The following is a 23,640-nucleotide window of genomic DNA, read 5'->3' as shown; positions in this document are numbered from 1 at the left end:
TTGTGAGAGCATGGAGAAAACATGTTCTGACATTACTCAAATCACCTGCTATATGGAATCTCTTTGGATATCACAACAGGAAGCAAACTATGGAGTTAGATAACATATTAACAGCAACCACACTACACAGGGAGAAAACAAAATATGGGTCTCTAATCTGAAGACACCTCAAATTCTTAGCCCCAGCCGCAGCAACAAAAAGATAAAATAACATTTAAAACACATAACCTTTTCTCTCAGTGTCTGACATTAAACCAGACTTACCTTTTTCAGCTTTAGGTAAGTTAGGATTAAAAAAAATCTACTTGTTAAATGCTGCAATAATGAGAATTTTTATTATATTCTTCAAATTCAGAAGTTTACATATACTGAGGCCTTTAAATAATTTAGGAAAGATTAGATGATAATCATGGCTTTGTAAGGTTTTAACTGGCTAATTCACAACATTTGAGTTCAACGTCTTTGGATATTTTTTTTAAAACCACATATCTACTTGCAGCAAAGCCACAAAAACACTGCTTCTTGCTTTGACTTGTCTTCCATGTGTACCATCATGGAAGAATCAAAAGAATTTATTTAAGATTTCAGGAAGTAAACTGGACCTCAACAAGTCTGAATCATGCTTGGGGTTACATTTCCAGATGTCTGACAGTGCCACGCTCATCAGTTAACTGCAAGTTAAAAAACAGCATGGGGATGTACAGCCATCATATTGTTCATGAAAGAGTAGGTTTCTGTGTTCCAGAGATGATTGTGTTTGGTGCAAAATGTGTGAGAAAAAAAAAACCAGAGCAGAGGCAAAATACCTTGTGAAGATGCTGGCTGAAACTGATGAGAGACTGTCATTATCCACAGTAAAGTTCTGTACCAACATGGAGAAATGTTATGTTCTGATAACTAAAATTGAAATGTTTGGTCATGTTGGCCATTATTATATTTGGACGGAAAAGGGGGAAGCTTGCAAGCCTAACAACACCTGAAGTTTGTGGGTGGTAGCATCAAGTTGTTAGGGTCTTTGGCTGCAAGAGGGAATGGTGGACTTCTCAAGATAGATAAGTGTAAACATTGAAGCTGCATCTTAATACATATTAAGACATCAGCCAGGAGGTTTAAGCTTGGGAAGCAGTGGGTCTGACAAATGGATAATAATCCCAAACATACAGCCAAACATGTTACAAAGTGGCTTAAGTACAAGAAAGTCAACATTTTGGAGTGGTCATCACAAAGCCACGATCTGTGTCCCATAGAACATTTTTCAGTATACCTAAAAAGGTGTGTGCAAACAAGATGGCCTCTACACCTGACTTGCATCAGTTCTGTCAGGAGAAATATGCAAAGAATCAGCTACTCGTTGTGGGAGGTTTATGTAAGAATAACCAAAATGTTTGGTCATGCAGTATAAAGGCAATGCTACAAAATATTCTGGTTTACACACATTTTTCTGGTATTTAACCAACATAAACATTTTTCATCTGGTTTAATGTCAGACAATATCAAAACAATTATGTGTCTTTTTACATAGTTTATGTATATGGTTTTTTCTTCACCGTACTTTCAAACTATTTTTGAGACTAGCCACATGTTAAAGAAATCCCACCTTCTTATTTTTAGCTCCTCTCAACTTTGAATCATGCTGCATTGACTGTATCTGTTATATTTCTTAGCGTTAACTTGACATTAATAATCAAAGGTCATATATTTAGGTTCAGAATTAAAATACAAAATACAACTCAGTTGGTGTTTTACTTAGTTTTTTATATCATAACAGAGAAATCATTTTGTTGTTGTTTTTAACAACTTCTGAAACAGATCACAAAAAATTATTTTCTCTTTGTAATTGAATACATCATCCAGCAACAATCATTTATCAACGATTCGATATGGTTCAATGCTTCTTTGTACTCCGTAAAAGAGCAATATTTCTCAATTTCTATCAAACACTGAGGCAAAGACTAATAATGGGGATTAATAAACACCATAAAATGACGAATAAATAGAACAGATGCCTGCCTTCATTGGTTAAGTATGCTGCTTGAATAAAGTATAAAAATATGAGTCTCCAATCGATCCTCATAGAGAAACTGTATTTTCTCTTTGCTCTTTCTGGGGAGATAAGGGTGGTGGGTCATCTTCACAGAGTGTGCCCCTGGAGCTTGTGGTGAGTCTGTGGAGAATTGCTGACTTGCTCAAGGGCAGGACAAAAGCTGCTTGCTCGTTACAAGTTCTCATCTTTCGTGGTTACAACTGCAAAGCCTTTTAAAATCTTCCAGTCAGAATATTTTCTAAAGAAATTTTCAACACAAGACCTGCCGTTAGACATTTATTTGAAATGAAATTAGGAGCACCTTTTGAATATGTCCTATTATACAGATAGCTTATTCACCCGGGCCTCTATATTGAACAAGAGAATAATGGGTACGTCTCACTATTTCAATTTAAGTATATACCTGTCATGTGCCTCGTATTCTCTGATGGTTAACCGCCAGCCACAGGTACCTATTACTATCTTTGAGCTGCAAAGGTTTACCCTGAACAATGTTTTTCATGTGATATATGTTGTCATTGGTATGTGCAGAATTATTGAACACAATACTCCAATCATTTAACAACTATTCTCTTCTATTGCAGCAATTTACAGCTTGAAATTGAATTCCCTTTGACCAGATTACTATAATTATCCACCTCACAATGAAGGGTGAGCAAAGGCTTAAGGTCTGTTTAAAAATAACCACCATCCAATAAATTTGGACCTAATAAATGTAAGCTGAAGAGCAGACGTTTTCTCAGTGGAGTGATTTTGATTTTTTTCTCTACTTTTACCCCCCACCCCTATCTGCTCTCTCTGATTATCTGATTCGATTAATCAGCAATGAATGAATGGTGCTTAGTGGGAAATTGTTATAAAATCAATCAAAAATCAGAAGTAAATGTAAGTGGAAGCATAATTTCCCAAAAGCTGTACACACATTTTGCATAAAGGTCCAATTTTATCAAGAGGATGACAAATCACCAGCATTTGCTGTAGTATTGTTCTTCTAGTGCACATATTTTGTTGTATTTTTGCAGCATGAGCATAACCTAAATGATAATTAACACTTATTTTGATAGTACAAGACATATTGAATTTTATCATATAGTGAGCCAGCTGGTGAACAGACTAGCTGTGCTTGTGCTGCACAAAGGATTTTGTTAGTTTTCTAATAGCTGATTGCTTATGTGTATCCAGTGTTGACAGCACAGAGTAGGTAGTCAATTTTTTCTGTCATTATTTGTTCATGACAAGAGGTCTCAGCTGGCTGGCTAATACATTGTGGTAGTGTTCATATTTCCCATTAAAATGTGTTTTTTGTCTGTTTTTGTTATACAGTCCTGACCAAATTTATCAGCGCCCCAGGTAAAGATTTGTAAAAAGCCTTTAACTGAATCAATTTTTTCTTGCAAGCAGCATAGTCTCACAAATAAAATCTTAGAAGAGTCTAACGTTTCATTTCAGCACATTTGTAAAGAGGCAGAGAAAAAGTAATGTCATTTACAAAATCAGTGGTGGTACAATTATCAGCATTTCTAGTAAATCTTTTAAGAACTTTCATTTGCCAAGTGTTGTACTTAGTCTCCTACAACATTTCTGATTATTGGAGCAGAAATAGGCTCACAGCATCACAGATCCTTGACCATGCTTCTGTAGGATCTCTGCTCCTCCCCTTCTGGTTGGTTCTGGCCGCTCATTGTCTGCAGCTGCAACGCATTCTCCTAATGAGCTCATGGGCTTCTTAAGGTAGCTGCTGATACAGGCCTTTGCTGGAACATAACCTCAGTTATGTGGACTCCTGTCTGCCTGCCTATCCGTCTGCCTGCCTGCCTGCCTGCCTGCCTGCCTGCCTGCCTGCCTGCCTGCCTGCCTGCCTGCCTGCCTGCCTGCCTGTTGACCTGCCTATCAGCCTATCAGCCTACCTGCCTGCCAACATCTGGTAATACTCCCTCCTAAGGACTGCACTGTAAATATTCTCATCACCAGTACTCTCTCTCCTTGGATTCCTATGTTTACCTCCTCCTCCTCTGGCTTCTGGACAACTCCAACATGTTGAAGAACAATTCAGATGATGAACAGACTTCCTTAAAGGAACGCCTACAATCTACTGAAACCATGCTTCAACAGCTACTGCAACAACAAAGGACTACGGATTCTCATCTCACGGAACTTGGTGGTATGGTTCATGCTTTAAGCGAAATCCTAACCAAACTCTCACCTGCCTCTTCCAATCTTCCAGTTCGTTTAGAGAATCCTCAGCCACCCACAATTCTATCTTCTGGGATCCGAGAGCCTGACTTCCGTCCGTCTGAACTGTTTGATGGTAATCCTAATAACTTTTGTGGTTTTTCTCTCCAGTGTGAATTCGCATTTAGTCGTTCCCCCTCCCTTTTCCCTACTGCTGCCTCCAAGATTACTTATATTGTTACCTCGCTAAAGGGATCGGCTCTGCGCTGGGCGCACGCCTATTTGGCATCTAACCCTGTTGAGTCTCTTAGTTATGCTATTTTTTTCAGTCACTTCAAGAGAGTCTTCGATCAACCACTCCAGCAGGAGGCAGCGGCTAAGAAGATACTCACCCTCAAACAGGGAAGGAGAGTGTTGGCGGAGTTCGCCATCGACTTCCGGGTGGCAGCGCAGGAGGTGGGTTGGGATGAAGCGGCACTCAAGGGTATTTTTGTTAATTCCCTTGCAGATCAAGTAAAGGACCAGTTGGTTTTGAGAGATGAACCCGAAAGACTGGATGAATTAATCAACCTATCGATCCGCATTGACAACCGTCTAAGAGAGAGACAAACAGAAAGGAACTACAATTCACAGTGGCAGCACTCTCTGGCGCCTCGAACCACTTTCCTCGACGCACCCACTTCCTCTTCAGAGGGATCTGCGGAACCGGAGCCGATGCAGATTGGTCACACTCGACTCTCCCCAGAGGAACGACAACGTCGCTTTGAGGGTGGTCTTTGCCTATATTGTGGACGAGGAGGACATTTTATCACAAAATGCCCCAAGAAGGGAAAAGAGAGGGCTCATCAATAGGTCAGGGGACTTTGGTGAGCATATCCCATTCTTCCCCTGTCTCTCGTCTGTGTTTTCCGGTCACTATTATTGTTGGCCAAGAGAAGTTTCCTGTTGACGCTTTTATTGATTCTGGTGCTGAACAGAATCTTATCTCCTCGGATCTGGTTGATAAACTTCAAAAACCCTCTCAGCCTCTCAACCATTCACTTTCTGTCACTGGCATCACTGGTCAAACCATGTCTCAAGTGAGATTTAAAGTGCCTCAGCTTCACATCATCACCTCTGGTAACCATCATGAATGGGGTGAGTTCTTTGTTGTCTCTTCCATCTCTCCACAATTAGTTTTGGGGTTTCCCTGGTTGCAGAAACATAATCCCGCTATTAATTGGGTGGAGGGCAGAGTAGAGAGATGGAGTAATCTCTGTCTCCAGAACTGCTTAAGAACTGCTGTCTCTCACTCTATCAAAAACCTCAAACCTTCTGAGCCTGTTGATCTGTCCAAAGTTCCACCTGAATACCACAATCTCGCACCTGTGTTTAGCAAACAAGGGGCTCTTTCTTTACCTCTGCATCGCCCCTATGACTGCCCTATTGATCTCCTCCCAGGCGCTCCGCTACCATCCAGCAGACTCTTTAATCTCGCCGGACCCGAGAGAAAGGTCATGAAAGAGTACATTGAGGATTCTTTAGCATCTAGGATCATTCGTCCATCTACCTCCCCTGTTGGTGCCGGATTCTTCTTCGTGGGTAAGAAGGACGGCACATTAAGACCTTGTATTGATTATAGAGGATTGAATCAAATCAGTATTAAAAATAAATACCCACTACCACTTATTGATTCCATACATGAACAATTACATTCTGCCAAGATCTTCACTAAACTCGACCTGCGCAATGCTTACCATTTGGTCCGGATCCAAGAGGGTGATGAGTGGAAAACGGCTTTCAAAACCCCCCTGGGACATTTTGAATATTTGGTTATGCCTTTCGGGTTGACTAATGCACCCGCTGTTTTCCAGGCTCTTATTAATGATGTTCTTCGTGACTTTCTCAACCTCTTTGTTTTCGTTTATCTGGATGACATTTTGATTTTTTCCCAGGACATAGAACAACATCGCCAGCATGTCAGAACAGTTCTCCAGAGGCTTTTTGAGAATCAACTCTTTGTTAAAGCCGAAAAGTGCAAATTCAGTGTCACATCTGTGTCTTTTTTGGGTTTTATTTTTGAGGCAGGCAGGTACAGAACTGATCCCGAGAAAACCAAGGCAGTGGCAGAGTGGTCTACTCCAACTGATCGCAGGCAACTTCAAAGGTTCTTGGGATTTGCAAATTTTTATAGGAGGTTTATAAGGAACTACAGTAAGGTAACTGCACCTCTCACTCAACTCACCTCCTCTCTGAAAACGTTCCATTGGACTCCTGAGGCAGAAAGGGCATTTGGTGAGTTAAAGACTATTTTCTTCAGCACCCATATTGACCCATCCTGATCCATGTGCACAATTTATTGCAGAGGTTGATGCTTCTGACATTGGAGTAGGGGCTATTCTATCTCAACGGTCTTCTCTGGATGATAAAGTACATCCATGTGCCTATTTTTCTCGTCGCTTGTCTCCAGCAGAGCAAAATTATGATGTGGGCAACCGTGAACTTTTAGCCATCAAGTTGGCGCTTGAGGAATGGCGGCATTGGTTAGAGGGTACTGAAGTCCCTTTTCTCATTTGGACTGATCAAGAGAACCTCTCCTACATTCAAAATGCCAAGAGACTTTTTTTTGCTCGTTTTCATTTTTCTATCTCCTACAGACCCGGTTCCAAGAACATTAAGCCTGACGCTCTCTCTCGCCAGTTCTCTCATTCTGACCAACTCAAGACTGAAGCTTCCATCTTACCGGATTATTGTATTGTGGGCGCCCTCACCTGGGCCATTGAAAAGGACATCAGGGAGGCACAGAGGTCCGAACCTGACCCAGGTACTGGCCCAGTGGGCAAGCTGTTCGTTCCCAACTCTGTCGTCAATAAATTTCTGGATTGGGTGCACAACAATAAACTGACTTGTCATCCTGGGGTGACTCGTATGATCACATTTACCAAAAGGTATTTCTGGTGGCCGACCATGAACCTCAACATTAAAGATTTTGTTGCAGCTTGTCCCACATGTGCTCGAAACAAGAACACTAATCAACTCCCTGCTGGTCTTCTTCAACCTCTGCCCACCCCTAGCCGCCCCTGGTCCCACATTTCCGTTGATTTCATCACTGGTCTCCCGCCATCTGACGGTAACACAGTCATCCTTAATGTTGTTGACAGATTCTCTAAAACAGCCCATTTTGTTCCTTTACCCAAGCTTCCGTCTGCATTGGAGACTGCCCAACTCTTGGTTCTCCATGTTTTCTGCATCCATGGCATACCTTTGGACATTGTTTCTGACCGAGGCCCGCAGTTCATCTCGCAAGTTTGGAAGGAGTTTTGCAAAGCTCTTGGTGCCTCCGTAAGTCTTTCGTCTGGATACCACCCCCAGTCTAATGGACAGACGGAAAGATGCAACCAGGAACTTGAAGTCAGCTTGAGGTGCCTAATAAATGACAACCCCTCTTCTTGGTGCAAACATCTCACATGGATCGAATATGCTCACAACACACATACTTCCTCTGCTACTGGTTTGTCCCCCTTTGAGGCTTCACTGGGCTATCTACCTCTGCTTTTTCCCAGTGTTGAATCTGACATCCTGGTCCCCTCTGTTCAGCATTATGCTTCCAGGTGTCGTAGGATCTGGCAACAGACCAGGAGGACCCTCCTACGCACTCTGGAACAAAATAAGAGGTTCGCTAACCGTCACCGTTCTGCTGCACCTGTCTACCGCGTCAATCAGAGAGTCTGGCTTTCCACCAGGAATATTAAATTAAAAGATACTCCTAGAAAGTTGGCCCCCCGTTTCATTGGCCCTTTTCTCATCGAGAGGATCATCAACCCATCTGCGGTGAGACTCAAACTACCATCTTCCATGCACATTCACCCTACTTTCCATGTTTCCCAGATCAAGCCAGTCTCAGAGAGCCCCCTGAGTCCTCCCACCAAGCCCTCTCCCGCTGCTCGACTCATTGATGACCACCCTGCATATACGGTCAATCGTATCCTGGATGTTCGGTGTAGGGGGCGTGGTTTTCAATATCTTGTGGATTGGGCAGGATATGGACCTGAAGAGAGAACCTGGGTTCCCCGTTCTCACATCCTGGACCCTGCTCTCATCACGTCCTTTTACAAACGCCATCCTGAAAAACGTTCTGGATTGCCTGGAGGCAATCGTTGAGGGGAGGGTACTGTACGATCTCTGCTCCTCCCCTTCTGGTTGGTTCTGGCAGCTCATTGTCTGCAGCTGCAACGCATTCTCCTAATGAGCTCATGGGCTTCTTAAGGTAGCTGCTGATACAGACCTTTGCTGGAACATAACCTCAGTTATGTGGACTCCTGTCTGCCTGCCTATCCGTCTGCCTGCCTGTCGGCCTGTCAACCTGCCTATCGGCCTACCTGCCTGCCAACATCTGGTAATACTCCTAAGGACTGCACTGTAAATATTCTCATCACCAGTACTCTCTCTCTCTCCTTGGATTCCTGGGTTTACCTCCTCCTCCTCTGGCTTCTGGACAACTCCAACTCAAGATTCCTTAAACAAAGTCTACAGTAGAAATAAACCTCATTTACCGTCTTATCCTGTGTGCTGAGTCTGTTTCATCCTCTGGTTTTGTTCTACTTCGACTATTTAAGCTATTCATGATAGCTTCACAGTAGGGGCTTTTCCCCATATTCTTGTTTCATGCCAAACCCACCTATAGTGATTGTTACAAAAAAGCTCAGTCTTGGTCTCATTTGACCAAAGAACATGGTCCCATCTTTGCAACTCTACATGTTTAGGATTGTGACTGTTCTGAACTGAATTTAACTGCACAATATTAAAACTAAGATTGGTTTGGAAAACATATAACTGAATTTGAACCTGTCCATATAATTGTATTGGCTTAGAATATTTTCTTTTTAAATAAACTGGAACCGCTAGTCTTGTAAAGTTCCTTGATGTCATTTGTTTTGGTGCTATATAAAAAAAAAAAAAAAAAACTGAACTGAATTCAATTGAGGGTAGAATAGAAAAGGCTTCTTTTCAGCATAACTTCCAAAAAATACATTGTCATGTAGACATGATTGGGATGGAGTCTTGGTGATCCCGAGAAGACTTGTCTTGGTGTCATTTCACCAAAGGACGTGGTTCTGTGTTGCAATTCTTTTACTTTATTTTTTTTACTTTCTATACCATCCTCTTCACTTTGAGTGATGGCAACTTAAATTTGGGTTTTTGTTAAACTTTGTGGTTAGTGGTTAAACGAAATGGGTCTCTGTGTCATGTCATATTTAACCCCAGTGAAGCAAAAAAAAAAAAACAAATCATGTATTAATTATTTTCGTAGTTGCGCTGGTCAACTTAAGAAATATAAGTCAAATTTTTAAAAATGTTTCTTACATTTAGTTTTCTTTCTACCTCTAAAGTTTATTTTTGTATTTCTTTGTGTGTGACTATGCAACTATAGTTAAAGCATTTAAACTTGAGTTTTATTTTACCACTGAAATTGCCCATGAATTACTTTCACATGTAGGTAAACATTTGTATTTTATGATTTTATGTCCAATCTCTGCGGTAATTATTGTTAACCTGAGGGATTTATATACAGGTTCTTCTCAAAATATTAGCATATTGTGATGAAGTTCATTATTTTCCATAATGTCATGATGAAAATTTAACATTCATATATTTTAGATTCATTGCACACTAACTGAAATGTTTCAGGTATTTTATTGTCTTAATACAGATGATTTTGGCATACAGCTCATGAAAACCCAAAATTCCTATCTCACAAAATTAGCATATCATAAAAAGGGTCTCTAAACGAGCTATGAACCTAATCATCTGAATCAACGAGTTAACTCTAAACACCTGCAAAAGATTCCTGAGGCCTTTAAAACTCCCAGCCTGGTTCATCACTCAAAACCCCAATCATGGGTAAGACTGCCGACCTGACTGCTGTCCAGAAGGCCACTATTGACACCCTCAAGCAAGAGGGTAAGACACAGAAAGAAATTTCTGAACGAATAGGCTGTTCCCAGAGTGCTGTATCAAGGCACCTCAGTGGGAAGTCTGTGGGAAGGAAAAAGTGTGGCAGAAAACGCTGCACAACGAGAAGAGGTGACCAGACCCTGAGGAAGATTGTGGAGAAGGACCGATTCTAGACCTTGGGGGACCTGCGGAAGCAGTGGACTGAGTCTGGAGTAGAAACATCCAGAGCCACCGTGCACAGGCGTGTGCAGAAAATGGGCTACAGGTGCCGCATTCCCCAGGTCAAGCCACTTTTGAACCAGAAACAGCGGCAGAAGCGCCTGACCTGGGCTACAGAGAAGCAGCACTGGACTGTTGCTCAGTGGTCCAAAGTACTTTTTTCGGATGAAAGCAAATTCTGCATGTCATTCGGAAATCAAGGTGCCAGAGTCTGGAGGAAGACTGGGGAGAAGGAAATGCCAAAATGCCAGAAGTCCAGTGTCAAGTACCCACAGTCAGTGATGGTCTGAGGTGCCGTGTCAGCTGCTGGTGTTGGTCCACTGTGTTTTATCAAGGGCAGGGTCAATGCAGCTAGCTATCAGGAGATTTTGGAGCACTTCATGCTTCCATCTGCTGAAAAGCTTTATGGAGATGAAGATTTCATTTTTCAGCACGACCTGGCACCTGCTCACAATGCCAAAACCACTGGTAAATGGTTTACTGACCATGGTATCACTGTGTTCAATTGGCCTGCCAACTCTCCTGACCTGAACCCCATAGAGAATCTCTGGGATATTGTGAAGAGAACGTTGAGAGACTCAAGACCCAACACTCTGGATGAGCTAAAGGCCGCTATCGAAGCATCCTGGGCCTCCATAAGACCTCAGCAGTGCCACAGGCTGATTGCCTCCATGCCATGCCGCATTGAAGCTGTCATTTCTGCAAAAGGATTCCCGACCAAGTATTGAGTGCATAACTGTACATGATTATTTGAAGGTTGATGTTTTTTGTATTAAAAACCCTTTTCTTTTATTGGTCGGATGAAATATGCTAATTTTGTGAGATAGGAATTTTGGGTTTTCATGAGCTGTATGCCAAAATCATCCGTATGAAGACAATAAAAGACCTGAAATATTTCAGTTAATGTGCAATGAATCTAAAATATATGAATGTTAAATTTTCATCATGACATTATAGAAAATAATGAACTTTATCACAATATGCTAATATTTTGAGAAGGACCTGTAGACTAATTTAAACCGCTTTCTCACATAGCAATTAAGCCTTTCACTAGTGCAATTTTAGTCAATTACTTATTACTCAAACAAAATATAAGCTAATTTGAGATAAATTGCCTTTTCATTTTGTCACTATTAATTTAACCTGTTTAAGCACTTTCAGTGAGCACCTTTTTGATCCAAATTAAATAAATTGCCTCCACCATCTTATTCAGCTCTCCCCTTTCATTTGATTCAGCCAAACAAATCAAAAGATGCTCCTCAACATGTGGTTCACAGGATATTAGGATTCAAGTACTTTTAGATAAGTAGTTGGTGCTTTTAAACAAAATCAAAAGAAAAATGCAAAATAAGGACAATTTGTTTGATATATTGGTGGAAAAATTATTCTCCCTTCAACTTTGTCCCACCTGATTAAAAAACATGTGAACGAAATCATTGATCAAAAATGCTTGCTGACAACTTTAATCAGTATTAGAATATAGTTAGGTGGCAACTTGACAGCAAGCTGTTTTTTTATTTGTAGGTCTTTCTGCTTTGAGTTTCATATAGCTTAAATTAAATTTATCTTTATTTAATGCCAAACATCATAAGGAAATTTATTTTAAATATGCTACCAACTGGTTATGTGTACAACAAGCTTCATGTGACAGCTACAGCATTAAAATAGATCAAAAGATACAACACTTTCATAAAACATTTTCATTAAAGTTTAAACTTTGACTTAAGTGATTTTCAAAACAAATTCTATTTTAGAAGTATATTTGCATGCACTTTAATATGGTGTGCACATATACAATCTCTTTATATCTTTTTACTTTTTATGTTTATTTAGGCTCCATGCACAATGATGAACGTTTTCTGATAAGGATGACTTGATATGATATGGAAGATCGTGCACAGCTTGTGGAGGATTAGACAGTTGACCGAGAAGGCTGGGCTAGCTGAGTTGGACAAGTGAGTTCACGGAATACGGTGTGCTTGCAGATAGAGGCTGGGCAGCAGAGCTGCTTTGTGCTGGTAATGGTAATCCTGTGGATAACTGGGTGGATTCATTATTTGCATGTATACAAACAGAATTAATACCTTCAAGTAAGAGTATACTGTGTTCTTTGTTTTGATGGTCCCCTAAGGAACATATGTCCAGCTGGATGCAGTAGCCTTCTTTCCAGATGACAATTCTGCAGATTAACCGCAAGATATGCTGATTCAAAACCAGACATAGTAATTGAGGTAGGGACTATTACATCCATGGGCTAGTACAACAGTTAGTTAATATGAAAACTACACACAGATTATATCACATATCCCATTGATGCTGTGCAACGAGTTACTCTGATTTCTTGTCTAACTTCTCCTACTGCTTGGATTAGAAATGGGACAGGTCCTTCTCCACTCTTAAGTACTGTTTAATCTCCTACATCTGAAGGAAGACTCTACTAAGAATAAGTGCATTTTGTTACTTTGTATGATTTCACACATATGTGTCATTTATATATATATTATCTTCATATATATGTGTACAGTCTATGGGCGAGAGGCGGGGTACACCCTGGACAGTTCACCAGTCCATAGCAGGGCAACACACAGACAACCATGCACACACTCATTCATACACCTAAGGGCAATTTAGAGAGACCAATTAACCTAACAGGCATGTCTTTGGACTGTGGGAGGAAGCCGGAGTACCCGGAGAGAACCTATATATATATATATATATATATATATATATATATCCCCTCCTTGAAACGCCACCTTAACATGGTGGAAGGTTTTGAGTGCTCGAACAATGCAAAAGGCTATGTTGTCTGGGGCTTAAATGCCCCTGGTAGGGTCTCCAATGGCAAACAGGCTCTATGTGATGGGTCAAAAAAAAAAGTGGTTCAAGACACCTTCATGGGATCCACAAAATCGAGGCACGTGACGTCGCCAAGTACAGCAGAGCCAGGTCCCACCCTGGAGCCAGGCCTGGGTTCGGGACTCATCGGTGAGTGCCTGGTGGATGGGTTGCTCCTCGCGGGACCGGGCCAAGCCCAAATGAGAGGCGCGAGGCCATCCCTCAGTGCACCTGCAGTGGGAACCATGAGGGACCAGTGTAAAGAGGACTGAGCAGCGGATGAAGGTGGAGACCTCAGCAGCCCGATCTCCGGATGCTTAGGCTGGCTCTAGGGATGTGGAATGTCACCTCGCCAGGGGGGAAGGAGCCTGAGCGCCACCGTGCAGCCACATATATATATATATATATATATATATATATATATATATATATATATGTGTACTCGTACTCGTCATATATATATTTATATATATATTTATATATATATTTATATATATATATATATATATATATATATATATATATATATATATATATATATATATATATATATATATATATATATAGATATATATATATATATATATATATATCTATATATATATATATATATGTGTACTCGTACTCATCATATATATATTTATATATATATTTATATATATATATATAAATATGGGCTGCACGGTGGTGCAGTTGATAGCATTGTTGCCTTGCAGCAAGAAGGTCCTGGGTTCAATTCCCAGCCTGGGGTCTTTCTGCATGGAGTTTGCATGTTCTCCCTGTGCATGCGTGGGTTCCCACCGGTTACTCCGGCTTCCTCCCACAGTCTAAAGACATGCCTGTTAGGTTAATTGGTAACTCTAAATTGCCCTTAGGTGTATGAATGAGTGTGTGCATGGTTGTTTGTGTGTTGCCCTGTGATGGACTGGCGACCTGTCCAGGGTGAACCCTGCCTCTCGCCCATAGACTGCTGGAGATAGGCACCAGCTTCCCCGCGACCCACTATGGAATAAGCGGTAGAAAATGACTGACTGACTGACTATATATATATATATATATCTATATGTGTACTCATACTCGTCATATATATTTATATATATATGTGTGTGTTTATAGTACTGCATTGCAGTTTTAGGCAGGTGTGAAAAAATGCTGTAAACAAAGAATGCTTTCATAATGGAAGTGTTAATCATTTATTTTCATCAATCAACAACATGCATTGAATGAACAAAAGAGAAATCTAAATTAAATCAATATTTTGTGTGATCAATATTTGGTGTACCTTCAAAACAGCATTGATTTTTCTTGTTACACTTGCACACATTTTTTGAAGGATCTCGGCTGGTAGGTTGTTTCAACCATCTTGGAGAACTAATCACAGATCGTCTGTGAATGTAGGCTTTCTCACATCCTTCTGTCTCTTCATGTAATCACAGACGATGATGTTGAGATAAGGGCTCTATGGGGCCCATACCATCACTTCCAGTAATTCTTGTTCTTCTATACACTGAAGATAGTTATTAATGACTTAGGCTAATGTTTGGGTTGAATTGATAAATATAAACATTCATAATTTCTTTTTCTGAAAGCATTCTTTGTTTACAGCATTTGTTACTGTTAAGGGATAGTCTTAGACATTCCTTCTGAAGAGATTTTCTCAACCCATAAAACATGCATTGGGGAGACATCTATATTAAAACATTGCATGGTTTACTATATCCATGCTGATGAATAAATTTGTTTATTTGTACATTTAGAAAACATAGGGCAGTATCTTTTTATATGTTCACATTGTGATCAATTAAAGTCCAATTTTCACCCTAGTTTTTAAATTTAACCTAAGTATGAAAAAAATATTTGAGACTTTTTCTGCCAAATACTGCTTCGTGTTTGCAATATACTCACTGTTTCCCCCTTTAACAGTTTGGAGCTGGGTGTGTAGGTCACAGTGGTTGTTTTTCCTAAAAGAGCTGCCAGCTGTGATTCAGATCCATTTTCCTGTTCAGAAAACCAAAACAATGACCTGAGGGATGCTACAGTTCAATGAGATTCTCCCATTGTCAGCAGCTCTTGTCACATTATACAAACAAATTCTACAAACACTACACATATGGCAAGTAGCCATAGTGACGACACACTACCCACGTGGGTGTCATACAGCAATTATAGGTTTTTTTAATGTTTCAAACCAGTCAAAAACAGTTGGGGCTAGGTTTGTGGAAATACATTAACTGGGTTTGAGCCAGAATGGAGGACATTTTCTGACTTGGGTTGACAAACTGCAAGTTAATTGTAATGACCAAACATGTTCAAAAGCAGATGACTATTAATCTTTTTTTTTCTATAATGAAGTTAGATGTATTTACTACAACTAGTATTTAAAAGTTTTTCATGCAAAATTAGTTGGTCTTCTGACTCCTTTCTATAAGCCTTTTTGATAAGCTTTAAATAACAGCAAATACTGCATGAGGTATAGTGAAACTGTCAATAGAATTGTTTATATGCATTTTTTTTCCATAGATGTTACTTTAACTGCCCCTTGGATTTGGAGACTTTCCAGTGATCCATTGGGTGAAAACCACCATGGACATGTTTTCATTCTATCACAGCAATGACACATAGACAGGAAAACACATTTACACCTACGGGCACTTTAGACTCTCCAGGTCACTTAACTCGCTTGAAATCAGACTGAGTGGTGCTAATGTATCTAAGTGCATGCCATTTCTCTCTCTGTTCAGAAGAAATCAAAATCAAATGTTGCCTTTTTGGTTTTTTACATATTTGTCTATCAAATGTAGTTGCCAGTGACTTTCATAAAAATACCTAAATAACAAAATAAATAAATATGTTTGTTAAAAAGCATACATAACTAATCAACAGCTTTTGCCAGTATTCATACTGTCCAGAGGCTGCAGTATATAAACAAATAAAAAAAAAGACTTGAATAAAGCAAAGGTAAATACACATCAAGACCATTCTAGTGAGCCATTAGTAATGACAGCCACACATTCCACTCCACCAAATATTGCCAAATGCTGTTTTGTTTTAACATACATATGTGTAAGGTGTCATTTTGAGTTTGTACTGGGACACACCAGCCTTGGCAACTTCAGACACCAACAGCAAGTGCTCTCTTCATTCTGAAGTGTTTCCTTATGAATAAAGCATATGCAGCAAGGAAAGTGGTAGATATTTTAGTGGCAGGACTTAAGTACCAGAGTCATACAAACTGACTTCCAAAGCAGACTCATGGGACAACGCTTTTATCATTTTTTCATTTAAAGTTTAGTGCAACAGACTGTTGGTTTACGTTTGGCCATGTTGGTTTGTTAAAAAAACCAAAACTACTAAGTTTAATTTAGATAATATGAAAAATCAAAGTTCAGCCGTACATTGTTTGGATTGGATAGTAAAGACAGACAGTTAAAGTTGGATTCTGCTTTCATTTGTCATAGTTTGGAAATTAAAGCATGATTTATGCTATTAGAATCAACCTACAGTGTCTCTAAAAGGTTTACACAACCTTGTTAAAAAGGTAGGTTTTGTGAGTATAAAAAAATATGATAAAATAAGTCATTTCAAAACCTTTTCCATAAATAATGTGCTTTTTTTGTAATATTGAACTGGAAAGCAAAAAAATCTGTTAGGAAATGTAAAAAAAAGGAAAGGTGTAATAATCAAATTACAGTGTACAAACATAAACCAACACTTTGCTGAAACACCTTCTTATTCATATTCATCCTTCAGTCTTTTTGAGCTCACATGTACAATAATTATGGTAAACATAATTAACCTCAAATAAAGTTCAGCGTTTTTTTTTTTTTTTTGAGTGTTTCACATTTGCATCCCTTAACTGAGTCTTTGATTTATGGAGAATTTATAAAGGATTAAAATGATGTAATTTTAGAATGGTATCAGTCAGGAGAAGAGGAAAGAAAGTTCCACAAAATAATAAATATACAAGGGCACAATGAAGACAGCCATTAATAACTCGAGAAAATGTTGAATAACAGTATCGATTTACAAATTGGACATTACGACAAGAGACTGACAGGATCTCTAAAGGAGCTGCAGGAAATTCAAACAAGGATTGGTTGTGTTCAAAATGTGACAGGAATGTCCTGTATTCATCTGTCTAGGCTAAAAAGCAGCATAGGCTCTTCTTCTAAAGAAAACTTCCAAGCTGGGCTTAAACCTCCCAAAACCTGAGGTGTTATGGTCTGATCAAACTAAAGTTTACTTTAAAAAAAAAATAATTCTAAAAACTACTTTTGACAAATAACATTGAGTATCAAAAAAACAGCCATGTCTACGCTCAAACATGGTGGTGGCAGTATTATGCCTTGGGATTTATTTCTTCAGATGGAACTAGGATTTTTATCAAGGTGAATTATGAACAATATTAATTTTGATCCAAAACATTTTTTAATATATATGGGAGGAAACTTCTGCCATCAGAAACTGAATTTAAATTGCTCAGACTGAATCTGTATTTGTGTAATTTGAAATTAAATGCATTGGTTTGAAAATGTATTTCACTAAACTGAAACTGAATTTTATGGTATGAAACTGAATTCATTTGCTTTTAAAATGTATTTAATTGTATTAAAAATTCAGTTTGACTACTTTCACTTTCAGATCTGTAATTCAATTTCAGTTCCAAAATTCAGTTTTTTTTGTGTCACACATCCGGGTCCTTGAGGATAGCCACAGATTAATCAAACATAGATTCATCGATTTACGTTTCACATTTGGTTAAACTTCCTTTACGGCATGTTGAGCTGGAGCAGTGCAGCATTCATGAGCTTGGCGGATGTCAATCACAAAGTCAAATGAGCATCTATAAGAAGCGTCATGTAAACAAATGATGGTCAAACAGTAACACTTATGCTACCTGTAGCTATTAGCTAAACATGCCAGATTAGTATAGTGTGCCGCTTGTGTTACGTCGGTCTTCGTTTCTCTTGCCCTTACCTCAACGTAACTGCTGTTGCCTAGCAACCGTGTTAGCGTGAAGCACAGAGCAGTAGCCGAACAAATGGAGCCTGAAGGTTAATACCGCTGTCTCTTCTGTACTGTTTATTTACCCTTTTACATATTGCTGATGGCTTATAATGCGTTTTTGTTTTAAAATGATATTGTTTTATGATCTGTTCATTATTCAGCCATTTAAAATGTTGAAAATATTTTTTGTGTTCATAGATATACAAATCTAACACTAGATAAAATACATTGATGACAAATACCATATGTTTAATTTATTTGTAAAGCTTTCAACAACTTAAACACTAACATATTAACTTTAGGAGCAACGTTTAAATCAGTTTATTTGTAGAGAATAGTTATAATTATTATTATTATTATAGTAAATAAACCAAAAACATTAATATTAGATTTCATCTGACTGAATTATATCTGTTTAACTTCCACCCATTGGGGAAACCCAGCGGGATTTTGAAAACAATGTGCTGGGAGTCAGCTGTTCTCTGAGGATTTAGCTCACCTCAACTACCCGGTCAGCTGACAGCTGGCGAGGCAAGCCGGCTGCGCAGTGGACGAATACATGGGCGTATTTGTGCAATTAAGCGATATCTTGATAAACTGATCAGATATTTTAGGTTTACACAACTACATTCTTGTCTAAAAACATTGTAAAAGTTCAGTTGTTTCTCAGAATGTGCAATATATCCAATTTTATTCATAGCTTTTCGGTCCTCCGGCCTTTGCTACTTCCGTTTGAACCATCTACTTCGACCCGCAATGAATCATGGGATAAGGTGAGACATGGAGGATACACCAGACTATCCTTCAAATCAGGGCATAAGAAGGACACATTTGTTGGAACCTTGGAGATTGGATAGGATTCGTCGCCTCATCCAGGACGTTATCGGCCTACAAATATCTCCGTCAAAGGATGCAGTCCTGAATTTGGACACAGCAATAGTGAATGACTTCCGTGAATCAGTAAATCTGTGTTTGATTAATCTGTGGCTTTAAGAACCCGGATCTGTGACACAAAAACTGAATCTTGGAACTGAAATTGAATTTCAGACCTGAAAGTGAAAGTAATCAAACTGAATTTTCAATACAAAGCAAAGCAAGTTTCAAACCAAACAAATTCAGTTTTAAACCATTATATTCAGTTTCAGTTACGACTCAGTATATTCATTTTCAAACCAATGCATTTAATTTCAAATTACACAAATACAAATTCAGTCTGAGGAATTCAAATTCAGTTTCTGATGGCACAAGTTTCTTCCCATAAATATAGAGATACTGTTGTTTTTCAGCATCATTGTGAGTCCAAGCACACAGATTTACATAAGAATGACTTCATGAGAAGACATAATTTTGGAATTTAACAGAAAACATATGGGTTCCCCTGAAGAATGGATGCTAATAGGCTAGTTCCAAAAAGGACTAAATTCAATTTAATTAAATTCCATTTAGTTTTATTTATATAGTGCCAATTCACAACACATGTCATCTCAAGGCATTTCACAAGGGGTTTGGAATGGTGCTCGGTTTTTGGGGAGGTTAGAATAAACTACTGAGTGTTAAAGTTTGGCCATTTTAGAATGGGCTATGTGTAGGGGTACTGAGTAAAATAATGAACTGATAAAGTTTGTCCATCTAGAGCCCGCTGGTGGCAATTGTTATACTAAAAAACTACAACAATTAGGGGAACCTCTCTCTGTCAGACTGATTACAACCATCGGAAAATAGAAGGGGTCGCACTGGAAGCAAATTCTGAAACTGAATATACAGGTGCTTCAACAAAGTTCTGGTTTAACGATTATCTATAGGTTATTGCGGAGTTTCTATTTATTTATTTTTTCCATCTGAAAGATGTATTTTTTTCAGTTTCATTTTCTTTAAACAGGTTGGCACACATTTGGGAGTCACTATTTAAAGTTTTATTCATAGGTCTTGCCAGTTGTTTATTTATTTTTTTCTTTCTTCACCTTAAAAACACAAATAATTTATGTATGCATACTGCAGAGCAGGAAACAGTTCTTAGGGGTAAAAAATATTACTACTGTTAAAACTTCAAAGAAAATGTGGGTGACTTTATATTTTGACTTTCCAAATAAAGAATGTTGAAGAGCAGTTGTACTGGTTGTACAGGAGCACATAGTAGAACCAGACACAGGGAAGTACGTGAAATAAATCAAACAATTTAGACATAATCTCTGATTCAGTACTTGACATGTTTGTATGATCAGGGAGCTGTAGTGAATGTGCAGTTCCATGTTACATACACTACCAGTCAGAAGATTGGATATATTTTCTCATTCAACTGAATGAAAAAGTGTGTCCAACATTTTGACTGGTAGCTTACATTTTCCACACATTTGTAGACATAGAATTTGATGCTAAGCATTCTAAGCACATGTAGCACATTGTCTCTCATGGGCTCTCTACATGTGTGCAGCTGCACTTCACCTTAATCCTGGAAGCCTTTTCCACTCTCTTTCCTCGAAGCACCTTTCTCCTTCTCTCTCACTCCCTCGAGAACCACTATCCATCTCTTTCTTTCCTGAAGCCTTTCTCTGTCTCCCTCCCATTCTTTACTTCCATCTCTAAATAATTCCTTACAGAAGAAAATCTAATCAAATCTCAGTGAGACGGAGAAATGCTGAGAGATGGGGAGAAATTGTGTGTGAATCAGACTTGGTAGAGGATGGTAAAAGGGACAAAATCTGAAAGCAGCATTGGCAGTGTGTGAAAGGGTTGTAGAGTGACGGACTTGCTAGTGCATTAGCAGTCAGAGCACTTAGTATGAGGAACCCATTCATTATTCATTAGCTAATTCACCATGTGTAGTAATTAAAATGAGAGCTTGCTCTAAAATGGAATGAGCTATGATAGACTGGGTTTCTATGTACAATATTTAAAGGAGACATTTCTTTTCAGCGTTCTTGCTTCAGGGTTTTATAAATTATGTTTTTATGTTAAATGCCTCATCTTGCTTTGAGGTCTGCTTTAGTGCAGCAAGTGCATGGGGTAACAGTTTTCTCAAGTGAGAATTAATCCAAAATAGAAATATGCAAATGTGCAATGTGACCTATAAATAACATGTAAATAATAAACTGTCGCCGATATTTTAGACTGAAAATCTCACAGAATCTTTAATTTAGAAGATAAATTAGCATTATTGTTGTTGTAGGAATATGCATTTAATAATTAGCTAGATGCATCAATTTACATTTTGAATGATGCATTTTAAAAAATGTGCATATGTGTCACACAACACAAGTACATACAATGTAGAATTTAATCAGTGTTTTAGCCAATATGCAATTTACACAAACTCTAAATAATAATAATAACTTTAAATTATAAGCTTTTTAAAGTTTGGTTTAATGAATACCTCACTGTTCAGTCTGTGTAGGGAGAAGAGGTGAAACTACGAGTTATATTTGAACAGCAGGCTTGCCTGTTTAGGTCTAGTTCTGATAGCTGTGCGAAAGGTTTGAGCTAAAATAATGCTATTGGATGTCTGTTGTTGCAATTAAAACGTGCATTTTAATTGCAACCATTAGACTAATAGTCCTTCTGGCAGAGGTAAGCTCAATGGGGACGACTTCCAGCTTGCTTTTTTTGTACACCTATCTACGAATACCGATGCAGAAATGTCACCTTCCAGCAGCAATCGCTAGTTTTGGATATACATGAGATTTGCTTGTTTACATGTTTAGAACAGAATACCTTTTGAGAAGGAGATGCAGGGGTACCATAAAGCATCTGCATTGTATGTGGGTTGTTTCCTGTGGTGTTAAGACATCGGCCATGGGTGAAGTCTAAACATTAAAATTTCATTTAATGGAACACAGATTGGTCTAACCTGATCTTGCACACTGTATAAAAGAAACACATTCCCATTAGCGCTGCTTTGGCCTCCTGCTTCCGGTTGTTAAAATTAGCAGCACCAAAGCAACATGGAACATTAAAAGTCAATTAGTAGTCTGGCTATGGTGGACACACAACTGCTGAAGACATATTTGGTCAGTCAAATTAGGAGAAAGAAGACAATTTCAAACAATCCCCTTAGAAATACAAAAAGCCATGGATTTGAAACACACTATGAAAGCCTATACTGTTATACTGCATCTCTTGCCAACAAAAACCATAACAACTGTAATGGTCCTCTTGGTAAAACACACTGTTTTACTAAATACTAAAGTGACTTTGTGGAAGATACATGTAAAATGCTGCAGGTTGTACCGAATCAGGCTTGCAAACAATGCTGACACAAAGCTAATCATGTTTTAACCACTTTCCCTTTTGAAAATAATTTCTTTCATCACATGAACTCTCAATTTGTGTCCAATGATTACCCTTCCTTAGTCTTTTTTGTGCTCTATCTTTCTATAAAAGTTACTGTTACTTCTTCACATGGTCATTGAAGATTGTTTGCCATCTGGGGTTTTGGGCAACTTGTGTCAGATCGACAAGGCTGTGTTCAGGTTGTTGTGTATGTCTCTACCTCCTCTGATTACAGGGTGTGACTGGCAGGTGTTTCCTCAAAGCTGGACCTTGTCAAGCCCAATCAGGAGGGGCTTACAGAGGAGTGGATTCCCTGTGGCATTTGCCAGATTGTTTTGCTTACATGAGTCATAACCAGGCCTCTCGCCCATAGACTGCTGGAGATGGGCACCAGCTCCCCCGCAACCCATTATGGAATAAGTGGTAGAAAATGACAGAGTCATAACCAGGCTTACATCTTCTCAGTTCCTCTGTTTCATGGCGTTCCTGTGCTACCTCGTTGTTGTCCTTCTTTCAGGAAACCAGTTTTCCAGTTCGTACCCAGTCCCTGGATTCAAAGTTCATTGTAGAACTTATCTCAAGTCCTCATATATGAATTTCCTTGATGTTCCTCTTGCTGCTCCCATGGTTCATGGTGTCAGGACCATTTAGAAACCATCCACCATCACTCACCTGTCTGTCCACCCTCCAGCGCTCCACCGCCTCTCACGACAACTGTTTTTTTATCTTTTTCATCATATTTCAGCCACATCCTACTTTTATACTTACAGCGTATGTCTCCTCCTCAGTGCCATCCCAAATGTATCCTGTGAACCCGGAAGAAACATTAATTTACTCAGTTGTAGCAATAAACTGTTCAAACTTCTCTTTAGTGTCCGTAACTGTTGCCTGCATGAGAATTACACACCAGCCTTTCCAAACAGGTATTCTCCTCGGCTATCAAGGCTTCATGCTTCCTGAATTCCGGGACACCATCTTCCCTACCCTTGAGGTGTTCTCTGAGGAGCTCGATAAATGTCTGGGTTTTTGCTCCAGTTGCTTGTGTTTGACCACTGTCATTGTTCTTTCCCTGATGACACTAGCAGGATTTCTTTCATCATTGGACTGCTGTGGACAATGCTTTTTTGTGAGCAGAAGCTATAACGTGAAAACACTATCCATCT

General features: G+C 39.1%; 1 protein-coding gene across 3 annotated transcripts in view; it reads right to left on the bottom strand.

Moving 5' to 3' along the window:
• Positions 1 to 23,640, bottom strand: part of lrrc4cb (leucine rich repeat containing 4C, genome duplicate b) — an 81,721-nt gene that overhangs the window by 17,641 nt on the left and 40,440 nt on the right. Inside the window, exons 1-2 of one of the 3 annotated variants that reach the window (XM_047363689.1) lie at positions 20,654 to 20,687; positions 15,110 to 15,202 (exon numbers count right to left, since the gene is read on the bottom strand). The exons of 1 other annotated variant lie outside the window; for it this stretch is intronic. The gene's annotated coding sequence lies outside the window, so the exon portion shown is untranslated. Of the gene's footprint in view, positions 1 to 15,109; positions 15,203 to 20,653; positions 20,688 to 23,640 lie in introns of those variants that run through there. One more of the 3 variants, XM_047363688.1, reaches the window with a different exon arrangement.

Source organism: Girardinichthys multiradiatus, chromosome 4 (assembly GCF_021462225.1).
Source record: "Girardinichthys multiradiatus isolate DD_20200921_A chromosome 4, DD_fGirMul_XY1, whole genome shotgun sequence".
Classification (NCBI taxonomy): Eukaryota; Metazoa; Chordata; class Actinopteri; order Cyprinodontiformes; family Goodeidae; genus Girardinichthys; species Girardinichthys multiradiatus.
This window is presented reverse-complemented; position numbering and strand designations above follow the sequence as displayed.